General features: G+C 40.6%; 1 long non-coding RNA gene across 13 annotated transcripts in view; it reads right to left on the bottom strand.

The window, feature by feature from the left end:
* The window catches only part of LOC141579039 (uncharacterized), a 112,255-nt gene that overhangs the window by 11,571 nt on the left and 73,544 nt on the right, over positions 1 to 27,140 (bottom strand). For 9 of the 13 annotated variants that reach the window (XR_012509959.1, XR_012509961.1, XR_012509965.1 and 6 more), the window contains 6 exons: positions 22,445 to 22,630; positions 21,490 to 21,697; positions 20,511 to 20,570; positions 19,761 to 19,981; positions 13,478 to 13,677; positions 901 to 996 (listed from right to left, as the gene is read on the bottom strand). This is a non-coding gene — a long non-coding RNA (uncharacterized LOC141579039). The remainder of the gene's footprint in view (positions 1 to 900; positions 997 to 13,477; positions 13,678 to 19,760; positions 19,982 to 20,510; positions 20,571 to 21,489; positions 21,698 to 22,444; positions 22,631 to 27,140) is intronic. The other 4 variants (XR_012509986.1, XR_012509979.1, XR_012509983.1 and 1 more) reach the window with 3 other exon arrangements.

The raw sequence follows: 27,140 nt of genomic DNA, 5'->3' as shown, positions 1-27,140 counted from the left end.
GAAATGGTCAACTCTCTGGGAATACAAGCCCCTTGCCCTAAGGCTGATCCTTCTACTTATTAGCATATGAAACCACCAAGCCCAAGAAAAAAGAGCAACAAAACACCACCTCGGGGTCACCACTCTCTCTCCCTCTTCAGAGAAGGCCCACACTATGTGGAGTGTGTACCTACTTTTAATCTGAGCATCAAACCCCCACAACTCGTGAAGTTTCTCTTGCCTTTCAATGTATCTCTCTGAATAAATATACCTTTACTCAACACTGGCTTGCTCTTGAATTCTTTACTGCATGAAGCCAAGGAACAAAATCTGGTGGGGCACATCCCAGGGGCTCATCCAAAGCCTGAGACACAGCCCTTCTCATGCGTCACGTTTTTTTTTTCTTGTATCAACAGGACTGGGTTGTGAAGGGAGCTCTGAGGCCCCAGCTAAGGGACAGAAGCAGCCCCCAGGGCTCGAATTGGCGGGCAGCCTCTTCCCCAGCAGGGGCCCTGGGGTCTGCCCAGTTCTGTGTGTTTCCCTGTTGTGCTGACTCCCCAGCCTGACAGCGTTCTCCCTAGGCCTGTCCCCACAAAACCCTTCTCTCCAAAATACAAGCACATCATGTCACAGTCCTCTTGTTCAACCAGGAAATGTTCAACCCACTGTTTCCCTCCCCAGTAAAGTACCTAACTGTCCTCCCTCCCATCCCACCACTTCTTTCTTTGTGACAACTCTGCACTCCCCACCCACCATCCTGAACGCAGGTGCCTTGCTGGCTGGGACCGAGATGTTTCAGTCTCACACATCCTGCGTCCATTCACTTTCCCCTTGTTACCTTATAAAAGCCTTTCCTGAGTCACCCACGAATCTGATACTGAACATCACAAAGTGCTGAGTTTGCAGTCACTGTGTGCATACCTCCCAGGTTTTGAGTAGGTTTCCTTCACAAGATCTTCATTAAGGAGCTGCATCAAGAAGTTTAAAGAGTCTTTTCTTACATCTGAGCTGAGGAGCCTGCAAAAAATTTAAATGGCTTTGAAGAGAGGGTTAACCAGGGACAGAGGGTTCGCAGGTCCTATTCAACAGTGTCATGAGGCAAAATGTTCTTCAAAGGCTCAGAGTGGCTTCTGAACGTGGAGTCAGCAAGGAGGAGGTGACAGGCAGTGAGTAGGGTGGGTGACACTGGGTGCGCTTCCCCAGCTGGGGAAGAATTGGATTTTGTTCTAGTTTTCCAAACAATTTCTTACTACCTTTTTCACCTATTGTCACATACCATTTCCTACGAATTAAGAATATCAATGTCAGTCATTTGGGCCACTTGGGAGAAGCAACACGATGCCATTCACAGGCCTGGGACATGACAGCCACACCAGTCTAGGTTGATAGACCAGTGGGGGTATTTCCAAGGTGATCACGGGCATGCAGCAAACTCCCCAGCTTCAATGACCTCATCTCAAAGGTGGGGCCAATAAAACTACCAAGAAAAGTGCGTGATGATTATTGCCGACAACTGTTTACTAGGTAATTGCCCGTGACAGCTGCAGCTTAATGGGTAATGAGTATGATAACAAGGCCCTGTCTACCTGGCCACACGCTCCCTGCCTTCCTGCCTTGGTGCAGCAGCAGAGTTTGTTTAGCCGATATGAACGCCCCCAGAGCAGCACTGATGGGAAAGCTCGCAGCTCTGCACTGCGAGGTGTGTTCCTTTCCTTCTCAGTGCTGATCACAGTTTGCTGTCATCTGTTTTTATGTTTATCCCTTTTATAACTGCCTCCCCCGGAGTTTTTGCTCAAGCAGCGCAGGGCCAGTGTGTCTTGCGGCCTGCCAGATATTCTGGGCTGGGAAACAGCTGACCCCACATCTGGCTCTATTGCTGAACGGAGAGGGCAGAAGGCCCTGGGGCACATGCTGAACCGAGGCCACTGCACCCAAAATTATGATCTGACTTTGGGCAAATTACAGTCTTCTTTACCCTGAGATTCCTCATCTGTCCATGAAAATAAATGCCCATGGCACACAGAGTTACAAGGATTAAAGGAAATCACCAAATTCATAACCTAGCCAAGGGGCTACCAGTGCGTCCTCAACAGACAAATGCTGCTTTTACGGCTCTGACACACGTGAAGTGGGGCGGCCGCACACAGTGAACACTGATAAATGCCAGTGTGTTAAGTGCTTCATGTGTGCTACAATACTCTTCAGAACTTACAACAATCCCAGGAAGAAACGAATAATATCATGCCCATTTCACAGATTCACCAACAGGTTAAGAGAGGTTACATTCTAGTCCAAGGCCCTATGGTGAGGAAATGGCGATTTAAACCGGATTCTGGGCCCAGGCCTTGTCTCCAACTCTCTCCCAGCCACCTGATCACTTGCCTATGAATTCCACCTGTCCAATACCTAAGTGTGCAGTCGGCCAGCTCTTAAATGCAATGTGTGCCACCGTTTGTCAATGTTGGTTAATTACCATAAACTGTTCTCAGAAACCACTACAGAAAAGAAAGGTGGACTTAAGGAATTCTGCATTGCGTTCTCCTGTAATGGGCAGAAACCCTTCCCTACACCACCAAATCCAAATGTATGCTTCCTCCATGTTTATGTTTGCACACGGCTTATTAAAGTAGAAGGTACCTGCAGTAATTCCATCTCGGCTGCTTTCCAAGGTTGCAGATTATCCATAATCATTCCGTGAATGAAAATACTACAATGTGAATGAAAATACTGCAACCATGTCAGTAAGCAAAGAATGCTGAAACCAAGTCATTAGCGGCTGCTGCCACCCCCCAGCGAGGAAAGGCCTGCAGCCCAGCCGCTGCAGCAACTCACAATGGTGCCCTCTGAGCAGACTCAGAATAAGAAAGGACAGGATACTGGCCCTAGATAGCTAGGTGCTTGTCTAAAGAATGAATTCAGTGAGTCCAAAATATTTTCTTCCTCCCATATATAGAAAAGCACTAAATTATTGAACTTGAGATACCTGGCTTTCTTTAGATAACAAGCAATCTTTTATTGTTCCAACAACCTTGTCTTTGTTGTAAAGCTCCTATATATCCTAGCTCATCCCAAACCTCTTGGGAGCAGTCCCTCAGAGAGATCTGAGAGGCTGTCATCCTGGCTCGAGTCCTCCCACAAATAAAACATAACTCTTAAATTTTAGGTGGCACATGTATTTCAGTCAACTGTTTTGGACACCATGAAGGGACCCAGAGCAGACTTTCTCCACCTGAACTCTCCGAGTAACTGGGGCCTTTGTACCAGCAGTGGCCCTTTGTGACCATCCGCCTCCTCGGGGAGTCCAGATGAATTTGGGTGAGTCTCTCCTGTTTCTCGGATCTCATATATTGGTTGATAATCCTGAGTTTTATTTGGCGGTGTTTCCAGGTACCTGGCCCTCCAGTTGAAGGAGACTGGGGGGAATTACCCACCCAGTGGAAACATACTGGGTGGGACCTCGTTGAAAGGTAACGGGAAATACCCACATTGAAGAGACGTCAGAAGTGGGCTGGTGGAAACCTATTAGGAAAATACTCACCCAGTGGAGACGTCCTGAGTGGGTCCAAGTTGAAAACACTGGGTTCAGGACTGAGTGGTTAGGTAAGAGGCTGGTCTAATGTTTTCCTCAATTTGGTTACATCCATTGAATTTTTCAGGATAAAAGTAAAACTCTTACGAGGAACCTTTCAACTCCAAAAATGGGACCATCCTCCTGGCTGGTAACAGCTTTCTCGGGTGACAGAGAATCTTGCAGGAGTGGTAGAGACAAAGACTTCATGCCATAGAGTTGTCCCTGCGGGAAATCTTACTAGCAAATTTATTCTGAGTACCCGACCTTACAATGGGGAATAGAACTTTCAAAAAAAATAAAAAAAAGAAAAGAAAAGAAAAAGAAATGACAGATTGCCAGCCTCCAATTAATACCCCAGCCAGGTTTATGTACATACAAAACTTACAACATTAATTGGGAATTAGAAAAGAAAATCTCAATCTGAAAGTAAATAATCAGGCCTGATAGAAACATTTTTTGGAATTCTGAACTTATAAAAACTAAATCCACTTTAGGGGGAACTTGAATTTCTCTTCCTGTGTCCTTGAAATGTAAACGTTTTATCTTTCTCTGGGTCTTTTAAGTGTGTTTATGTATGTATATGTATGTTTACTTTCTTTTTAAAGGAAACCTTGGACTCTGCCATACAAAAGGTACAAGTATTGCGTACATATGGTGGCCACGTAAATAAATTGGATTCTAAGCAATTCTTTGTTTGTACCAATTTTCAGATATTTTGCCATCTTAAACTTTGTTGCATCAGCCTGGACCACAAAGGCCTTTAGATTTTGGAGAGTAAAGCTTTGAATTTTATTTAGGCAACACCCCCACTCTCATGTGGAAAAGCCTCTTCATCTTATTCATTTAAAATCACTATATATATATATATATATAAATTGATGGCCATATGATGGATCCTTTAATTTGGAAAAGCTTTTAAATTTGTGAAAGTTGAAAGAGATCTCATGATAAACAGCTGTTTAATTGGTACCTATTAAAATCAAGTTTAAAGATAGAAAAATATATCTAATTGTTAACCTAAGAACTTAGTTAAAAAAAAAAACTGTTTTGAAAAGCTACATTTGTGTTTTTCCTTTCCAATAAATGGTTCTAGAGATGTTAATAAAAACTTAGAATAATTATTGGTAATTAAGTTGAATAACTGGAAAAAGGATTGTAAAAATGTCAGAAAAAAAAAGATAAGGGCTTATCCCAAATGGATAAATATTTTTATATGGTTATTTTGAATGAGATAAATAAAATGGACATTTTTGGAATAGATACAAGGTTTTGATACTACACTAGTAAAGTTAAAAAAAAGGGCCAAAGAGATCACCTACTGTCCCCCAACATTAAAGTTCAAACAAGTCCATTTTATTTGCCACAGTTTAAAATATATGTATATATAGACTGATATACTTGATTAATGATTGGGACAACAGACCAATTAATCAAATTAAAAATTGAGTAGGACCTAAGCACTTTGGCTGAAACTTGGGCATCCTAGAGACTTTTCTATAAAATTAGATACAATGAACAACAACAACAAAAAGTTTCTGGCAATCCTTCTAGAAATAAAAATTATTGATTAAACCTAATAAATATAAAAATTAAAGGTATAAGATTTAAAAAATTTGAGATAAATATTTATAAAATTGGTATATTTAAATGGTCTTTATATAAACCTTTTGCTTAATTATGTTGTGGGGTAGATCTGTTTCAATGGAAAAACGCTTCCCCTTCTTGGTATTATAAGGCTGGGCACATATCTGTCCCTCAGAAAATATTAATTGAACAAAGTAAAGGAAACCAATAGAGTTACATGAGCCATCCAATATAACGTAGAACTAAAAACTAATATACAGTGGCTAATAAAAAAAATATAATAAGAGGTTTACCCTGGGTTTAACTTATAACTCAAGGAAAAGAGACATCACTAAATACCTTATGCAAGCTTTGGAAGACATGATAAAGTAAACCTTAAAGTTTTAAAACATTGAATTCTTTGTTTACAGCTCTCCTGATTGATAAAAAAATGCCAATTAAGGAGATACAATTGGTTCTGGGTGACAGAGCAGTTCTCTGGGGAACTGGAAGCGTGTGTCTTTGTCTTGCAGACCAGAAATGTAAATACAGAAACAGTGACCTAGGACTGAGCCTAGTTAGCTCAATGAGATAAAACTTAGGGCCAAGAAATTTTTGGCATTTTAGAACTCAGAACTCTGACGGGTCCTTCAGACTTTGTCAAGAAATCTTAAATATCTGTTTCATAAATAGTAAGCCTTAGTGATTTGAGCAAGCAAATTCAGCCTACTAGAACTATTATTATACCTATATTATAATTAACTTTTAAAGTGAAGCTATGAGATCTCTAGCTTTTGTCTGTTTATAAACCTGCGTACACATTACAGATGTGAGATATTTATACAGCTAAAAAAAAAAATCAAAGTGAAAGATCTCTGCTTAATTGACGTAAAAAATAAGAGCTTACAAATTAAGTATTTTTAAAATAAAAACTGAACAAATTGACTTTCAGCATCACGTGAACTGGAAAAATTCAATATTAAGATAATATTTGATATTGTTTAGTTTAAGTTTGTTCTAATTAATATAGACATCTTTAAAGTCATCAATATTAAGTATAATACCTTTACTGTACCTAGGTTTAATGAAAGTCAAATAAGATTCTGTTATATCTGGTGAAGATTTGTCAAGAAAAAAATAACAGTAATGTGGTGTGGTAAAATTTTAAGTAAATTAAATGCAAATGAGATGAGAGCTTTGGGTAAATTTTTAAAATATATTTTTAAAATGTATGCTTAACATAATCTCTAAATGTTTGGTATCTTTAAATTCTAGAGTTGTGCTAAATTAAGTTAAATGATAGGATTTTATTTAATAGCTATGCCATTTTCAGATAAAATAAGATTGAAATATGAATTACTTAACATTTAACTTACTCTTACAGAGAAACTAAAGGTGTTTAGATATATTAATAAATGGATGGTGCCACCCTGAAATAGACTCTATTTTTAAGGGAATGATCTCAGTATCCTAGGAAAGTAAGATAAATGTGTAAAGGAAGATATAAGAATGGAATTATATTTTGTTAATGAAAAATAGTGACTTTGTCCTGAAGCTGGTTATTTCTGAATGGAAGAGAAAATAAGGGACACACTAATATGAGAATAGAAATCTGTGGAAGGCTTGTGGAAGAGGTACCCTAAGGAAAGAGTTTCGTACGTTGTCGGAATTGGCTAAATTTAGAATCAACTTGGGCAAAGTAAATGAATCTTAGAAGTAAGTTGGTACAAGACTAGATTTGGTTTTCTCGCTGTTAAGAGGAAACATGTTTTTTGAAATGTTAATCCACCTTCAGCAACAGATTGTAAACCTTCTTATACCACTTAACTGATCTGTTCTGCCTTTACCTTTGACGTAGTTTCTTGTTAATGAATAAGTACTGCTTTACAGTGACCTATATGTTTATCTGACCAAGTGTTCTGAAATCTTTTAAAAAGATCCCCAGATATCAATTTCTAATTAAAGTTCTTTTAATCTCCAGTTAAGTTTGGGAAGTTACAGATGGCCCCTGAAACATCCCAAAGAGAGATTTTAAAAGAGTAAGTTTCAATTGGCGTGTTAAATAACATGATATTGTCAAATGAATAATAAATCTTCTAAGGTTATATTGTATGAGAAAATATTATTAATATAGACATTGTAGAAATTATATGGACTCCCTAAAATTCTGGTATATCTGAAATGTTACCAGTGATAATTCTGGGTATAGTGACCAGGTTTCTTTATCGATTATAGTGTAACGGTGTTTAACCATGATTTTAAATCTTTTGTCATTTATAGACAGTTAATGGTTGTCTTCTGATGGTTTTGCAAAATGCTTGCTCTTCAAGGAGATTTACTGATTTCTAATAAATTTCAAACTATAGCAGTGAACTAAACTGGGTAAGAAATTTTAAATTTCCAATGAAAACTGTGATTAAAAGAATTAGTTACATGGGACTGAGTAAACTGGTGAATATGTTTATAAATTTTGATTTTGTTTAAAATACTACTGGCTTTTAACCTGTTTCCCAGACATAAAGAATCTCTTCTCTTTAAGCTAGCTATGATTCACAGCAATTTGATAAATTATACCTATGTAATCAGACTTGGAACAGTTATCTTTTCTCTCTATCTGATCCCTCAATAGACTAAAAACTCTTAGGTCCCCAGTGGCTCTATCAGACAAATGAGGAAGATCATCTCCTAACAGATATAGGAATCTCAAGGTATTTTAAGGATTTTAAAGAGAAAAGAATTTACCTAAATTTGTAAGGCAGAAATCCATGACAAGCCGTTGACGGGGCTTTCCAGGCCTTAGCAAATCTTATTAACATTCTACCCTGAGACTCCTTATTAAAAGTTCCAACACAGCCAATTTAAAAAAGCCTATATGATCAAATAATCAGACTTGACTTGTAAAGAAATTAATCTTGATTTGGCTTTGAGAAAAATGAGGGTAATTTTAGAGAGAAAAAATCTTATATTTTACTGGATATTAAGTTCTAGTTTTGTTAATTGAAGTCTATATTTACTAAGACACTTCCCAGATCATTCCTTGCTTTTATGTCATATTGCTGTACAGTTTAATTTAATTATGAAAAGGATACTCTAGGTTTGTTTCCGAAGCTCAGTAATCTATCCTTGTGTAAATTTCCAATGCTCCATGACCTAAGCCAGGGGATTATACATACTGGAATATGCATGACTTAAAGAACTGTCTCCAACCTGAATGGAAAGACCTTTTATCAAGTACTCTTAACTAGACCATACACACAAAAGCTGAAGGAAACGGAATTTCGGATTCATTTCCTATCAGAAACAGCCACTGCAATGCACTGGCCTATAGAGCACTTGCTCACCTGAAAACAATGCCAAAATGGTGAAAAAGCTACCAGGCCAGGATGAGAAGAAGACGACATCTGAGCTCGACAGCTGACCCAAGACAACGGACCAGGCTTGTATACCAATTACTTTGACAATTTCTCCTACCTTTGATTATGAACTACTCCAATTGTTAAGTTTATGGTAAATTACCTATGTCTAGTACTTCTGTGTTACCTTGGTGGGTTTCCCTACTCCAAGGCTCTAACTAGATAGCCCTCAGAAACGTTATTCTAAAAATAATTTATAGTTCTGTTTAGGCCACTGTTGATCTTACAACGTGGGAGAACTCACCTGGCCAATTAATACCTGCTCGGAGCCTGACCATAAATATGAACTTTCTCATAAGATCACTCAAACTCAATCAGAAATACAAGCAAAATTTTAACCCAAATATACAACTTCTCTACTATTAAATTCTTACTCGTTACTTAAAAACGTTACTAGCTATATTAGTTATATGATCTCTATTTTATTAAATTGTTGTCTGTTACATTTCCCAACGTGTAACTAGGCCTACAAGATTGATGATGGCTAAACATCCTGAAGAAATAGATAAAATTTTTAACCCTGCATAAAATAAATGTAATAGTGTGATTCTAGGTATGGGAATGAGCAACGAAGGGCAAACATTTCCTGGATCATAATAGACTAGTAAGACAGGCGATCCAGAAAACTTTTAGTATCAACAGGCCCTGATAAAAAAACCTAACACCTTGAATGGCAGCTCAGAAAATTCTTCACCTGAAATAGGAATGAGCCATCCTAGCACCGTGGGACAAAATTGGTCATGAAATGTCTCTCAAAATATAGGTCGAATTTAGGACCAAGGGGGAGCACTGTGAATGAAAATACTACAATGTGAGTGAAAATACTGCAACCATGTCAGTAAACAAAGAATGCTGAGACCAAGCCCTCAGCAGCTGCTGCCACACCCCAGCGAGGATATGCCTGAAACCCAGCCTTTCAGCCACTCGCAGTGGTGCCCTCTGAGCAGACTCAGAATAAGAAAGGACAGGATACTGTCCCTAGATAGCTAGGTGCTTGCCAAAGGAATGAATTCAATAACCCATATGTTTGCTTCATCCCATACATAGAAAAGCACTAAATACTTGAACTTGAGATATCTGGCTTTCTTTAGATAACAAGCAATCTTTTATTGTTCCAAGTACCTGGTCTTTGTTGTAAAGCTCCTATTTATCCAAGCTCCTCCCCTACCTCTTGGGAGCAGTCCCTCAGAGATCTGAGAGGCTGTCATCCAGGCTCGAGGCCTCCCGCCAAATAAAACATAACTCTTAAATTTTAGGCTGAACGATTATTTCAATGAAGTCCCAGAATAGACACAACTCATCAATTCTGTAATGGAACACACTGAGTCAGGAACCAAAAGCATGTTCTAGTCCCGAAAAACTACGGTTTCCTCTTTCTTCCTGTCATTATACAATCCCACCAGAACTCATTAATTTGCTGTCTGCACGCTTGGCAACCAAACTCAGAGAAGATTCAACTTAACAGAGCTCCATGCTGGGGAGAACCCTCCGCAGAAGCACAGCGGTTGGCCTGCCCTCCCGCACGCTCTGCTGACCCCTAGTGTCCTCCGTGGAGACCAGGCCAACAGAACTGCTCCAAACAGCTACAAAGTCCCACAGATTAAATAAAAGCATTTTATTTTATACTATATGTTATGTATATACTCATCTCTGAAAACAGCTTTGCCAGAAGCCCAAATCTTCAACATTAATCTGCAAAGGCAAATCCGGTCCCCAAGGGAAAACAAGTTTTAAGATGATGCTATGGCCTCCAAAGTCCTCTCCAGGACCATCAACCAAACTGCCTGCAGGCCTGCAGCTGCAGGCGGCTACATGTCTGCTTTTAAAGCAACCCCTTCCTGCCCTCGGGCACTACAATGTCCCTCTACGCCCTCCCTTCTCAGGGTAAGAGCAGCTGCTGCAGAACCTTGCAGGGCAGCACTGACAGGACTGGACTAAAGGATCAGAGCTAAACTAAGCCTTCTGATGACACGAGCTGTGTCACTTTACAGATGAAGATATATATAGAGAGGGTTGGGGTGATATTGCTCAAAGTCACACAGCTAATAAGTGGCAAAGTCCATACCTCTGCTCCTCCCTCTGGCGTGATGCCCCAGCTGGGACGCCCACAGGGTTCTCTCGTGCCTGCCTGACCAGTCCTTTACTGTCACTCATAACCCACAACACGTTCTGACCCTAGCCTGCTTTTTCAGCATCTTTTCCTTCCAATCTCGCAGGAACAAGGCTGCTTGGGCCACTTTATGACTTCCGGCTTCCCAAAACCTCCATGCTCAGGCTGGTCTTGCCTGTGCATCCTTCCCCCTGCTCAGAGGCACTTCTTCCCCTGCAGGAGGACTTTTCCACTCTCCACAGGGACACCCCCTCAGGGGAGCCCTCTTCTTGCCCTCAGAAAGGCAGGTGTCCCAGGCCACATCCCGAGCTGCCCCATTAGGTCTGCGGGTGCTCAGGTCTGCTAGTCAGACCAGCAGCCTCAGAGCCAGGAATTATGCCCGGGTCACCCTGCAAACCTACTGCCCGCCTCACAGCCCCCAGCCAGCAGGCCACCTGGAAGTCACAGCAAGTGCCCCACCCAATCCAGAAGTCTCTTCATTTGCCAGCACCGCTGATGACTTGTCTCCAACCTTTGGTCAGTTTTGCAAAAAAAAGCACCTTCCACAGTGAACAGGGGGTTTTCGCTTCTGCTCCCATCCTTACTGCAAATGTCAAGGGAAACCAAAAGGCCTTTTCTCAACACTTTTCTGATGACACCCTTCCACCCACTATACTCATATGCTCAAGAAAATTGGGTCCACGTGATTTTGTTTCCCTTACGCTAAGTGGCTCAAAACACTTTGTGATTTTTTTTTTCCTTTTTTGAGGGTATTTGTACTCAGTTTCTCGGCTTTAATCGGTTTTCGTCTCTCTCTTCAGTATCCCAAGCAGTTACCACTTCTTAGCCCCTTCAGCAGCCTCCCTCCCAACATCTAGTCTAGGAAATCAGCTGTGATGAGGGGCCTGGAGGCAGTCACAGAAGAAGTAACTAAGGGACAGAGAGGCGACATAGTTTGCCCAAGGTGATCAGCCTCAACCCCCAACAGTGTGTTTCACGTCCCTCTGTTTAACTCTTATGCTAAACAAGCTAACTTTTTGTAGATTATGGTTATAAACAGATGAGGTATCAAAATACATACAAGGACACACATCAACTCTAAGATGTTCATTAACTTCACTATTTTGTTTCTATTTTTTTATTTCTATTAAAAAATAATTAAGAACCTCTGCAGTCAATATAGAAAAATGTTACTGGGTTTTAATCCAGAATATAGAGGTGTTGTGTGTCATTACTCATACTTATTTGTATGTTCACAAGACAAAATGATTTGAAGGTCTCTCTCCCCTCCTCCTACTCAGTACCTGCTCTCACCAGATCTCCCAGTCCACACATCTAACAGCCTTTCACTTCACCCACAGCTGAACTCATCAGTTTTCCCCCAGAGCTCCCTCTGCAGCTTTCCCTCCTCAGAGCACAGCAGGACCATCACTTACCTCATTAATCCACCCAGAAACCTGGGCCTTCCTCCATCCTACCTTCACAGACAGCATTCATCCTTTCATTTTTACCATCTAAACATGCCTTCAATCTGTTCGCTTTTACACACTGACCGTCCCACCGCTCAAGTGGAAGCCACCAACACTGCACACCTGGACTCACGAGTCTCCCAAGTGTCCCCACAGCCGCTCTCACGTACTTGAGACAAAAGGGATTGTGTCACTCCCGCGGTTTTAGGACTCTTTTCAAACCCACTCTTCTTAGAAGAAACTCCCAGTTCTTCACCTGATAAAGATCTTTGCCATCAAATTGTCAGCTCAGGGAGGGCAGGACAAGCCCTCTCCCCTCGGCCCCTCCCTCTGGCAGAGCATCAGGTTGGGAGGACCTGCTGAGCTACACCAGCCTGTATTCTAACCCTGGTCTTGAGTTCTTAGCAAACTGCTTCACTTATCCATACAAACCCAAGGTAGATTAGAAAGATTTTAGATGTTGAGCTAGACTACTGATTTGGGGATTTTGCACTAGCAACCTGCAAGTACATGTTCTAATGATTCTGTCTTCTTAAAACCACACCCAGATTTAAGGAGTATTTGTGGAATGTCTTCGGAGTAAAAGGGACTGTACTTTAACAGACTATATGTTTTATAACATGAACAACCCTGACAGGGTCACAAATGGAACCACCTCACAAGTGACAGAAGACAGGTGAGAGGCACAAAGCAACAGGTCACAGAGATGGTAAGAGCAAAGTTGTTTCTCCAACCCCCAAAAAATTTTTTGAAAGAACCGAAAACTCTGAATTTTGAAAGTAAAACACTATCATATAAAGAAATAAAATAAATAATCCTCTTCATCAGTGTTTCAAGATCTGACTGCAGAATTTTTAGCATGCCATACTGAATCCTAGCACAGAAAAATCAGATGGACTAGTGGTGAGTAAGTTCCAGGGAAACGGCAGCAATTCCTCCACTTGTAAGAGGACACACACTCAATTGTCGAAGGTGATTTTAAACCACATTCTGGAGAAATTCAGAAGATTCAGGCACCGATTCTAGATGGTGATGACACGGAAGGACGGGTTGGATGCATGCTTCTAACTGAGTCACCGGCATTCTTACACTGCAGGGGGAAACGGAGGCTCTCAGTTATGAGCAGAGATGTTCCTGTCATGTCTCCCAGGCCGTGCCTCGGGGACTCAGTGTCCTGCAGCAGCCTGGCCCCAGACGAGGACCCGCAGCGTGGCCCACTCAACCAGGAGGGGCACTGTGCTTGAGAAAGCCCATCCCCGATGGGAGAAAGAGGGGCTGGTGGGGTTGTGTGTACCTATAAATGATCATAGAAATACACCTGCATACATTCATTTGATACAATTAATATTAGCAGGCTATTTAACAAAATTTCAATTGTCAGTGTTAATTTTACCATTCCTTTCCTCTTGTCCCCTGCACTCTGAGACAGGCTTAGGCTCTCTCACACCTGCAGCTCTGATGCAATAGTTGTGAAGTCATTTTACTTTGCTGCAAGTGTCCTCGCTCCCCGTGTCGCTGTGACTGTCGTCTCTTAACAGAGTCAGATGTCTTCCTGGATCTCTCCCTGAGTTCCTTGCTCCTGCTTCTCAGATCCTGAGATAAAGAACAGGTGAAGACACATGACTAGAAAAGGCACTGTGGACTTGACCAAGTCCTCAGTGACCCCCTAGGTGAGTGCTGCCCACACCTTACCTTCGATTCTCAACGTTCTGCCCAGGGTGACATCCAGACAGGAAAGAGTCTTGGGCCCAATTAAAAGCTGTGAGGCTTGGGTGCAGGGAAAGGTGCAGGAGCTGGTTCTGGAGCCGGGCCCCTCCCCACCTCTGCTACTCTCTCTCCCAAGGCCCTGCCCCCAAGCCCCCAGGCTCCCTGATCTTCTGTCCTTCTCTTCTACACTACTCCAAGCCCTTTTCCCCTTCCTTTATTCCCTGATTATCCCCAGCTGGAGTGATTTTTTCATCACAGCATCTAAAAAAAATTTCCTACAGCTGAAAAAGAAGTCTCCAGAGGTCAATGCCCACATGGTGGTTCCTGAAGAGAGCCCCTGGTTAGGGGGACTCTCACCAACACTCACAGGGCATCAGACATGTTGCAGGGTTGACCACCCCCAACAAGAATTTGCTGTGACCCCTATGCCCGCACAGCATCCCTGTTCACAAAACTGTAGTTGGGCCACTTATCCGTTATTAAGAAGCAAAAGTAAAAAAATTGCTCATGTTTCTTACTAAAATTATCTATGAGGTGGAAAAAGAAATTGTAATAGAAAAGAACAAATTTGACTCCATGTTAGATGTGTTCGTTTGTCTTTAAACCTGTACCCTGTTTTCTAGGCTAAGACTTGTTATCTCTGCACCTTTTGTAAAAGAAAGTTGCCTTTAGCCTGAAATATCCAGGAGGGCCTATTTTGCGGGCTCTGATCTTTAAGGATGTTAGCTCTTCTACACTTATGTAGAGATGGCAAGTTGCAAAATAAAGAATAAACTTTGTTTTTTTTGAGGTTTTACAGGGGTGCCATGATTTGACCCACATGGACAGCTGCAAGAACAAAGGATTCCAAGGAAATCAATTCGTACAGCAAGAAGTTTGCAACAACCAACCACACCCCCGCCCCTTTTTAGTAAAAAAGTAGACTGAATTCTGACTTGGGGAAGAGGGTTCTCCAGGATATCAGTATGCCATCTTCTGGGTCTGCCAGCTTTTCAAATAAAGTCACTATTCCTTGCTCTAACACCTCATCTCCCGATTTACTGGCCTGTCATTCAGGAAGCAGAACTAGTTTTGACGTGGTAACTAAATGACTTCATTGGAGGTAGTATGTCTCCACTGTTTCCTCATTTCCAATATGTCACAACCTATCAATTTTATATGCTGTTTAACAACACAACCAAAAAACCTTTGTTAGGGAATTGATTCTATGGAAAGAAAGTTATTTCTACTCCTTCAAACCTTTTTTTTTCTTTTCTATTTTATTTTGTTTTGCTTATTGAAAAGAAAATAAAAATGAAATCATTTTATTTCACGTATTTTTGTTACAACTACATATTTTAAATTCTACAGAAAGATTTAAATTGCATTATAAATTTGTTCATATATTAATATAAAGATATATACACAATCAATGCGGATTAGGAAAGGAATGGATATTTACTAAAAATCCACTGCACATCCAGTCTTTTACAAGCATATCCTGGAATATAATAAGCTCTAGAATCCAGGGGTCCCCCACCCCCTTTCTCCCTGCCGAGTGCCTTAGTAATCAACAACCAAGGCACCATCATAGAGCCACGCGATATGAATTTTAGGTATAAATGAGGAAATTAACTCATTCAACTCTAAATCAAAAACCTTAAAATAAATACTTAACTTATTTACAAACAAAGAAAATTGAACACAATTAAGTACAGTTTCTTCCCCAAGGTCACTAAGCTAATAACTGGTAAAGGCAAGATTTGAGCTCATCTGCCTGATTCTAAACACTAAGGTGGAAAACACATTTGATTGTGGAGGGTCCAGCAGCAAAGCCTATCACCCTATCTTTATTCAGATCTAGCCTTAGACAGCCTGAGACAGCACCCCATTCCTATGGAACTCGAGGATAACACAAAGGATTTTATATCCAGTAGTTTCTTAGGTCTCATTTATATAAAGTGTCAGCAGGTCAGCAGAAAAAACTCTGGGAAATATGAGTGGGTCCAGAGCTTTTTGCTGATTAGTAACTTTATCAGAACAGCGTGACCTTCCCATGAGAGGCCACATGGACCTTAACTAAAGGCAGGTGAGCAATGAAAACTAGCAAGACCCTGGAACTCAAGCAAGAAGGATCACTGCCATCCCCCACCAAGTTGCCTCTTCACCCTCGTGGGCACGATGGCAGAAGATCCAGGTTCTTGTCCAAGTTACACTATCATGGATTCTCACCCATAAACAGATACGACTCTATGCTGTCTTAAGTCCTTCCCAACTCAAATATGATGACACCAATATCTGAGCAGAATGTCTATGTCTCCACTTCCTCTCTTCTGTTAGGAGAATAATTCTATGGCCACAAAGCAGAAATCCAACTAAAAACACCATGCATGAAGCCAGGTGAAAGTCTGCATAAGACACTTTGCTCTCACGGACAGTGAATGAAAACTCAGAATAAGTGGTTCTTCTTCCTCTGTAAGTGGGAGGTAGCCTGATTGTGTGTGTGTGTGTGTGTGCGCGCGCGTGTGTGCGTAAATCAAATACAATGAATTCTGGGATGTGTACAGATTTTTTTATGTTACTGTCATTTCATGAGGATGAGACAACCTTTAAAGTAATTTGAATCTAGTGTTCTGAGATATTCTCAGGTTCTTTTGGTGGAGGAGGGGAAAGGGGAAATGAAAGGAGGAAAGAAGTAAATGAAGCAAAGGAGTAAGAATACTGCTAGCGAAAGGCAAGACATTAATTTTGTTCCCACTTGCATCACACACAAATTAGGGACTGGCTTTCCCCAGGTGTGTTGTCGAACACTGAGTTGCAGAAGAGGCAACAGCCCATTTCTCACTGAACTTGTGACAGTACGTGGCATCTTATAGACACAAATCATTTACCCTGATCAAACACTCTAGCAGCAGGCCGTAATTCTCCTATTTTGAGACACAAGAAAACAGGAGTTCAAAGCGGATATATAACTTGACAAAAGTCAGAGGACCATTAAACAAGAGAGGATGAATTCAAACTCAGATCTGAATGCAGAGTCTGCTCTTCTCACTCCCAGGACTGGAAAATCCTTAACACACAGGCTCCCCAGCTCCCCTGCAGTGTTCCTGGCGCCAAGCATTTCCCATGTTAATGGTCGCCAGTTCTCACAGTCACAGCGCTCTGTGCAGCCAATGGCCTCCATCGGACCTTGATCATCTACCTGTCACGCCCAACAGGCTTCTCCACAAAGGCAGGAATGCTGGCTTTCAAGTGCATAAAAAGCCATCCCTGGTCTAATCTGGGCTCTTCGGAGGCCTCTCCAGCCTAAAGGCAGCCATGAAAATGCTCACAGTTTGTACATGAGCCACACTACCTCTCTCCATCAGTCTCCCCAAATACACTACTTAGCTACGACCACTTTGATAATCTTGGAAACAAATTTTGAAAAACAGAAAAGAAAGGATTCTGGAACAAGTATTTAATACTTACAATTTTAAATGACAAGTTACAAAGTGAGTATTGACAATCCGAATCTGCCTTCCTAGGTGTCAGTTTGAAGAGTTAAAAAATATAATTGCAAAAAATTCTCACTTACAAAATTAAGTAAAACATAAACAATAATCTGGGCTAAACTCAAAAATAATGCCCATGTTGTACATGGAGAAAAATACAGGACTATACTGAGGGGTAAATTAAGAGATGTGAATGTAGAGACATCAACATATTGCATGGAGGAAAGCAGCTTTGTAAAATGAATGCTCTTTTAAAGATAATTCAAAACTTACTAAAAAATCCTATGAAAACCCTTATCTGTTTTTATTCTTTAACTTGAACAAAGAATTTTAGAATTCTTCAGGAATAATAAAGTCATAATACTAGCCAAGAAAAATTGGGATGGAAGAAAAGAATCAAAAAAAAAATCACACTGTCAGATATTAAATAAATTTTTACAATATGTAAGTTATGGTGCTGGAGTAATAAAGTAAGATTGACAGAAATAAACCATGAGCTCAAAAAGAGACTTTAGTGTACATAAGTATTTTGTGCATGTGGGATTTCAAATCAAAGAGCAAAGTATGAATTCAATAATTGTCCTGGGAAAATCAGAGAATCACCTGGAAAGAACAAATTCTATTCCTGTCATAATGACCAAAGAAAAATTACAGATAGTGATGTAAATATTAAAAAGTACTAATAACAGCAAATGCAACTCTTTGCTCATATTAATTCAACTTCTCCTCACTATAACAAGTACTATTATCATCTCCATCTTAGAGATTAAAAAACCTACAGAAGAGATTTGTACCATTATAAGAAAGTATTTCTAAAATAATACCAAAAATAAAACCCAAAAAGAAGACATTTACTATCTTAAGTATATTTTGGGCCACAACAAAAGTAAACCTACTGAATAAAATGAAAGGCAAGAAATGACAAGTAAAAACTGCGTGATACATATTGATGAAGTCAAGGGGTTAATGTTCATAACATACAAAGAGCTGTCACAAAGCAACAAGAAGCTCCCTCACTTAACTGTGTGCGAAGGACAAAAGGGATCATTCACGTTTTAAAAGTCAGATGGCTAATAAGTGAAAAATGCTGAATACCTCATTGGTCATCAAATGCAAACTAAAACAATGAAAAAGCACTTTTGCTCATCATATTGGCAAATATTTTTAAAAGTTGTTCTAGCTAGTGTCCATCTGTGAGAGAACAAACTGTGAGCAACGTGTTTGGAGGACGACATGTCAATGGATATGTAAACTCTGATAAACGTGTGTACACACAGATTCAACTCCCCTTCTAGGAATCGTTTCGTTTAGAAAAAAATCAGTTCAAAAAGATTTACTCATCAGAGCATTTACACAGCACTTTTTACAATGGTGGGAAGAAAAGCTGAAGTGAAATCATATCCAGCGATAGAGAATTGGTTACATAAGTTATTCTACATCTTTTCATTCCCCGCAGGAGAAGGAATTTCTAGAGTCACTTGAAAGGAGCCTGTGATGTATGTAATTGTCACATCCAGGGACTAAATTTCCAGAAACCTTAACTAAAGGAATACTCATACAAGATCACAGGAATGTTTGTACAAGAAGGACGCCAGTCAAACACCCTTTCTGACAGTGGAAAATGGAGAAAACTTAAGTATCCACCATCAAGACAATGATGCGGTAAATCAAGGCGAGCTGTGGGCACTAAGGGGCAGGCGTTTTGGCGTGGTCCAAGGCCTTGTCCACAGTACTCTCCCACCAAAGGTGTCCTTACACAAGAGACCAAATCTACTGCACATCAGGAGACCCCTCTACTCTATCTGAAAGGACCAGGTGAGTCTGGAGTGGGAGGACGTCTATGATATACACCTCAGTGAATAAACCGAGCTGCACAAAACATATAGTGTGGCCTTATTTTTCAATACAGCATATATACACACACATATACATAGATTTCTCATATACATGTATGTATGTATGTGTATATATATATGACAGGCATAAAGGTCATGAAATATATACACCACATTGTCAGCAGTTTTTACTCTCAGGAAAAAAAGGGGAAGGGATGTAGGGGCCTTTCGGTACCACCACAGTTCTCTTTTCAGTATTTCAGTTAAATATACTTGGAATTTAAAAGTTTATTTAAGTCCGAAGTAAAATGGACGATGCCTCCACAAGACAGAATGCTATACTGGTCATTAAAAATCATGCCAGGGGAGAGAGAATACTGTAGAAAAACGTGTAATAAGCCGAATGGAAAATGGATGTCTCCACACAGTAAACAGGCACAGAGTGCTCGCTGGTTTTTATGACAGATGTAATACACACTGATGAAAAGAACAGAAAATAGATGTAAAAGTGTTAATTATTATCTCTGAGTAGTGGGACCAGGATAGACACTTTTGTCCCTTTTTTCAGACTTATTATATTAAATACACATTATTTTTCATCTGAAAAAAGCATTTTTAGATGTCTAGTACCACACATTGAAAAAATTACACTAGTACTTACAGAAATAACTAGGAGACACGGCAGCAGCGTCACAAAGTGTAGAACGGGCGATCCTGAATAACACCGCGCAGTTACATAAGGACCCACAAAGTAAGAGCACCTGCTGTCTTAGGGCGTAGCCCCCTTCTATTTGTCAGTTGTGTCTTCAGGGCTAAGGCAGTTGTGAGCACGGCCAGTGTCAGTGCTGGTGTCTGGATGGATGCCACTGGAGGTGAGGGCACCTGCAAGCCGAGAGGAAGAACAGAAATCATCCTCTGCTTTTTCCGTCTTGTTTCTTTGTTACTTTTGAAGAGAGGTGTAAATAAGATAAACTAAATCTTCCCTATTAAAATTTCAGTAATGAAACCGTTTTTAAAGGGTTCACAACTTATATTCTGCCTATAACTGTCTTTTCAAAAAGCATCATATTTCTTAAATGTTAATTAACTCAGTTAATTAACTACCTGTTGAAACCTATTAAAGAACATGAAATGCACTATGTAAAATCACCACGCCTGCAGTGACTGGCACATCTGTCTTGATAGCAGTGCAGTCAGCCCCCACCATCCCGTGGCCCTGAGCTCCTTATGCTGCTAAGAGAGCACGCTGCCACCTCAGATGGAGAGAAATGGTGAAAGCGTTTTCTGAAATCTACAGCACTGACAAAACATAACTGACAAATCCCAGGCTCCTTTGAGGCTGTCATTTTCTGTTTCTGGCCTACACCCGTCAGTGAGCAGAACCACCCCATTCCCGAGCCATGGGACTCACGTGGGAAGCAGTTTTGGAGAAATTTCCAGGTATAGAATGTAACCAACTATACATAGAACTCTGAAAAAAGAAAAGATGCAATACTCTGATTTTGGAAGAAACTCAAAATATTCTCCTAAGCCTTAGTAGCTGGAAAGGCTGGGCATCTCCTAAGCCACTTATTTATTTCACAGCCAGTGAGCATCTCCCACAAACCCTGTTTCCCTGTGTCTGCTGGGAGCCTCAGGCACACTGTTGCTGTCGATCTTATAAGTCACAGGCCTGAGGCGTGTGTCTCACGCCTGCAACTCTCACACAGGCTCGCCTCCTAGCCTCACTGTCTGAACTTGGCCCCATTTTCTCACCTGTTTATTTGGTATCTGTTCTTCTGTAAGCTGCCTGAAATGCTTTTTGGAACAAGTCAGAAGAATCAGTGGGTAGAGAAATGGACAGATGGACAGGTGAGAGTTGGGGAGACAGAGTGACTCCAAGAAAAGGGGAACAAAGAAAATTTCCTATGCAGAACCCTCTTCTAGTCAGGGAAGAAAACCACCACGGAGAAGTGTGAAGAGGCAGGTGGCTTAGGACTGTTTCCTGGATTCCATGAAAAGTCACACCAAGAGATGAGAGGGTAGAACTATAAATAATAAAAGAAAAAAGCATGCATGCTTGAAAAATATATCTACAATATGTACTTTCTAAAGAATAGATTCAAATCAGCACGGCCCAATAACACAATCCTTGGGTATTTACAGAAGTGAGAATCCCATCTCCAAACCACAAGGCATCCCTTCGGAGCACTAAGAGTCTACACGGGACGGTCATAAGGCTGTCATCGCAAAAGCGATGCTATCCTGCCCTTACGAGGAATGAGCAGCTGTGCTCGGGCTGCCCACGCGCGCCATTTACACCCCACAGCACCTCTACGGGAGAGGGACGCCTAGCGAGCCCCATCTCTGCAGGACAGAAAACAAGTCCGGGAGAGGCTAAGCCGACCTACCAGTTCTCCATCTCACAGGACTGGTCACTCCAGAGCAGGACTCGAACTCGGACCCACGTTTGTAACCGCAGTACTACCGTGATTTGTGTGCTTTTTGTGTGTATAATACATTTGTTTCCGGCATGAAAGGATATTTAACAAATGTTCGGTTGTCTTGTCTATCTCATTAGCTCACAATCTTTATATTTTTGAATTGTACTCTTTTCCCCTGGAGAAAGGAACGGAAAGAGCGGGGGTCAGAATGAGATGGGGCTCCATTCTTTATCTGTTACCTCATCTCATCCAGTCCCCAACCAGGGAGAAGGAGCAAATGTTCTCTTCATCTTTAAAGAGAGAGCTCCACTGATGGTGACTTACTCAACTCCAAAACCATGTCTGGGGGAAGGGCACAGACAGCAACCAGAGAAGTATCACCCGTAGGAAGGAGAAAACAGCTCAGGGTGTCAGCCTGATTTAATTTCAATGGATAATGTAATACCACAGACTAAAAATACTAGCATGCAGTGAATTTGCTATTTCTTGACATCTAGCAAGTTTTCATAGCCCGCATGAAACATTATCGTGAACTAGTTAAAGGAAGAGTCCACACTCAGGGAAAATCAATGCCACAGGCAGGCTGAAACCGAGGCTGGAGGAAAGGAAGAGAAAAGGCATAGTTAAGAAGAGGGGAAAGTCTGGGAAAAAGACATCATCACAAGGACTCTCCAGCATCATCCAGCTATCATATAATCATTCATTCATGAGAGAGTTACTTAGGTCCTATTTTGTGCAAGATTTTACACAGGGCAAAGCAAGAGTGCAGCGTACATGGTGGCAGCAAGTGGCGGGGCTATAATACAATTCTGATCCTGGTACCTTGCACAATTGTACTCAGTATAAAGGCAAAAAAATAAGGTAAAATAATACTATGTAAACTCTATGCATTGTTGAAAAAAATTAAAGAAGACCTAAATACCTGGACAGACACACCACGCACATTCCTGGATCAGATGACAGCGCTCTTGGGATGGCAGTGCTCCCCAGAGCGATCTGTATACTCAACGTGGTCTCGATCACAATCCCAGCGGGCTCCTCTGCAGTAACTGACTAGCTGCTGCTACTATTCATATGGGAATTCGAGGGACTCAGTAACCAAAACGTACTTGAAAAAAAGAAAAAAATGAGAGGACTTGTAATTCTCAATTTCAAACCTTACAACTGTATCTCCAGGTGAGATTAGAGGCCATTTTTAAGTTATTACTGGGTTTATCCTTATTTTCAAAATTCTCTACAATGAATATACCTGTTAGAATAAGAAAAATAAAAAGAAAGGTATCTTGTAAAATATGCACAGTGATTCATTCATTGGGAAAAAAATTATTTTAACTATAAAGAGGTAAACAAATATCTAGTGAAAAAGGACTACTTAAAAACAAGTGTGCATTTACAATTTTCATAATTTGAAAACTGAAAAGCACAAAAACATCAAGTTTCTAGGGAGACTAGTGAAACATATTAATAGTTATTTTCAAAAATTCTAATTGAACAATGAAAACTCAAGAAAGGGAAAATTGTGATTGACACCCAAGTGCAAACACATGGAGAGCAAACGCCTAGAAATCACAGTTCCTTTAAATCTGCTTCTAACTCAATAGGAGAGGAAATTCCTCACTTAGGGGACAGTGGAATCCCATACATAAGACAGGATACACAGTACAAACTGCAGTAGTATGGGGAGTGAATTTCTTAGAATTCTAATGTTACAACATTGCTGAAAAACTATAAAAACACTGACAGACAGATTAAAACACACAGTCATATATATTATATAGAAACATATGTAGTCTGCTCCCATGTTGCATAGAAATACAAACATATTTGTTCATTTATAGGCACTGATTACTTTATCACAGATAGAATATTTCAAATAAAACAAAAAATCAATAATACACTCCTCTTGTCAAATCTACTTGATAAGTTACTCTGCTATGCAACCATAATGTGTTTAAGATAGATCTAAAATTAGTGAAAAATCTTTGTATGGTTTCTTGAATTGTTCTCAAAATTCCAAGCTTAATATTAAAATAGATCTGAGCAGTATTTCTATATTATCTTTTCCCTTGTGAAATGAACAACACAGTCTGTTGTCAAAATTCTGTCCTTACAATGATTCACGAGCACCGTTTCCTAACAAAACTGCTGAACAGCAAGGCACTATCCAGACACTGTGACCAAATAAATGAAACACAATGAAGACAGTGACCCTATCCTGGAGGGCTTATAATCTGTGTCAACAGCGGGTTTTTATTTGATTGGTTTGATTGGGTAGCAAAATAAAATCAATCAAGTACTTTCTGCTTTTAGCATTCTGTAAGTAATGACTGTTTTTAGTGTCATGAGAAGGAAAGACTTAAGCATGACTTGATTAGGTCAACTAGCAACAATCATCACTGGAGAGTGAGTAATAAAGAAGTTAACTGATAGAAATACTTCTGACTACATGCAACCTAAAATAAATCTACACTGATATCCGAAAGGAAAATGAGGAGATGAGGTCCCCAATGAGAAAACAAACTAACAAGGAATCAAAAAAGGAAAGACGTTTTCATTAACGATTCCAGGCAGTAGTGGAGCATAGTGGTGAGGATCACAGATGTTTGGGACGAACATGAGTGCCTGAACTCCCACAGCACTGGGTAGCTGTAAAACTGATATTTCAGAGAAATTTTCTGCATCTCAGTCTTCTATCCATACACTGGGGACAACAACCGCACCCATCTCCTAGAACGGTCCTACGAATTAAGTTATTTTATATATAAAATTTTAAATAAAATACCTCAGATTTTAAATAATACCCCAAAAGCACAAGGAACAAAGAAAACAGAGATAAATTGGAGTTCATCAAAATTTAAAACTTTGCTTCAAAGGGCACCATCCAGAAAGTGAAAAAACAACACACAGGAGAAATTTTTTTCAAATCATTTATCTGATAAGGAATTTGTATCTATAAAAAAAAAAGTACCTCCTACAACTCAACAATAAAAAGGCAACTCAATTAAAAGGTGAATAAAGGATCTGAAATGGTATTTTTCAAGGAAAATATACAAATGGCCAATAAGCACAAAGAAACGATGTTCAATATCTTTAGCTGTAAGGGAAATCAAGTCAAAATCACTAGGAGAAACCGCTTCACACTCACAACAATAGCTTATAATAAAAAAAAAGTGTAACAAGCACTAATAATGACACAGAGGAAGCGGAGCGCACAGCCCTTTCTGGTGAGGACGTAACTCAGCGTGGCCACTTTGGAAAACAGCCTGGCAGGTCCTCAGAGAGTTGAACATTTGGTTTCTGAATGACCCAGCAACTCTGCTGTCTGGGCACAGACGTAAGAGAACTGAAAACAAATATCCACATAAAAACTCCTACAGGAATATTCATGGCGACATTACTCATCACAGCCAAAAAGCAGAAACAACCCAATTGCCTATCACCTGATGAATGGGTAAACAGTGGGGCCCAGCCATACAGTGGAATATTATTCAGCAATAGCAAAGCATAGAGTACTGACCCAGGCCACAACGTGGACAAACTTTGATAACGTTACTCAGTGTGAAATAAGTCAGTCACAATAGACGGTTAAACTTACATGAAGTGACTCGATTTAAATGAAATGTCCAGCACAGGCAAATCCACAGAGAGAGAAGAGTGGCTCCTTGGGGCTGGGGGAGGATGGGGAAGATGGGAATGACTGCTTATGCATACGGGGCTTCCTGTTGGGGGAATGAAAATATTCTAAGATTAAATGGGATGCACAATTCTGGGCATAGAGTAAAAACGACTGTATATTTAAATGGTTGAATTGTATTAAAACTGGTAAGAAAAAAAGCACCTCGGGCCAGTACCTTCCCTAGTAAATGCAAATTGCTAACTTTTATTAGAGGAAGAAGAAACTGCCCTCAGCATGAAAGTAGGAGATAAGCAAATGTGAGTTAACCGAAATTGGACAGGAGCATTTCACTTGAAACAGTTGCTGAGTGTACACGAAATATTCAGAAATAAGAAAATCTGTTTCACATCAGGAAGAAGCATTCTGCTTCAAATGCAGATCAAGGATTCGGCAAGCCCAGCTGCTACAAATGACCAGAGAAGAAACCTGGTTCTTAAAACAAGCACCAGAGCCAACAAGGAAATGGTGGTGAGGAAAGCAGGCGGCCGAATATCTGGAACAGTTTGCTACAAATAATTTCTCCACTGAAAATTTAAAAATAAAATGAAAGTGATAAAATGCTCTGTTGACCTCACGTGAATGGGCTTCCTTCGGTGCTCGACTGTTCTGTAACCCCGATTGAGAGACTCAGGAGAATCAGCATGTCTCCTGGGAGTCCCCAAAGGACTGCCCACCAGCACGCTGACCACCATCACATCTACCAGGGTTGAATTGCAGAGAAGAGACCAACTTCTGAAAGGCACAGGAAATGTTGACAAGAGAAGAAAAAGCTGCAGTCAGTCCTGGGACAGAGGCCCTCTGAGCAGAGGCCAGAAGGCTGCAGGTGAACTGCAGTGGCCGTGGGACAGGAAGGGACCATGGGGGAGCATATCTCAATTCTCTCCTCTCTCTCCATCGGGTAGGAGAGATAAACCTGCATCCTTCTCACCTGGAACTGTGGGTTGGCTGGCAGAATTCTTACCGACATGGAATGATTATTCAAGTCTCTGTGGAAAAAGTCAATAAATCGAGAGGGAGTAGGGAGCCAACTCCACGAGCCTCTCAATTGCACCCTTATTTATTGTGTATAATCAAAGGAAAAATTCATTAACAGTTGTGTGATAGTAATAGGAACTTCGGGAAAGACAGTATGAAGCAGAGATTGTAGAATACACAATGAGTACAAAGGATTAGTGTATCTTTAGGGAAGTCATGGGGTGAGGGGAGCAAGATACATTTTTAGACATGTGAATTACAAAGCAGACCACCAGACCAGCCAGGTCCTTGTTCTGTGGATCATAGACTATCTAACAGCACACAAGCTCAGCGTTTATAGCTGAGGGCCTCGGTCCTTGCTTTGCAACCAGCAGAGTGCTATCTAAAAGCTCAACTATGCAAGCAAAGCATTGTCTCTGCTTTTTAAGGCAAGGAGACTGGAGTGAGGATGTACAGGCACTTGCTTGCAAAGCAGTTTTTAAGCATATATTTTTCTTCTTAAAGTTCACAGGAGGCTGGAGTGTGTTACAATTTGTTAAACCAATCATGGGGTCCCACATGGAACCATTATGGAGGACACCCTAGGATGACAAATCCTGCCTCTGGGTCTTTTCCTGCCATCTTCAGCCACTCTAGCAGGGTCTAGGCACATCCGTGAATAACGATCCTACAGAACTACCCACACTCTTAACTCCTGGTGCTTGAAACTTAATTTTAGCTCTACACAACTTACCGTAGAAAAGTTTCAGAAATAAAAGATATAATATTCCTTTTATATCTCATCATATTACTGATTTTTCTGATTGCTCTAAGTTGCTTCTACTTGCTAAAGCACATAATTCTGCAGGTGAATTCAGTAATTTCCATTGGGCATATCTAGCCATTTTGGGCTCTCTAACTTCTATTGGTCAAATACCGATACACTTAATTGATTTCTTTGTTTATCAATTTCAGCCGGGAGGAGAGG

The sequence above is a fragment of the Camelus bactrianus genome, chromosome 1, assembly GCF_048773025.1.
Source record: "Camelus bactrianus isolate YW-2024 breed Bactrian camel chromosome 1, ASM4877302v1, whole genome shotgun sequence".
NCBI classification, from domain to species: domain Eukaryota; kingdom Metazoa; phylum Chordata; class Mammalia; order Artiodactyla; family Camelidae; genus Camelus; species Camelus bactrianus.
This window is presented reverse-complemented; position numbering and strand designations above follow the sequence as displayed.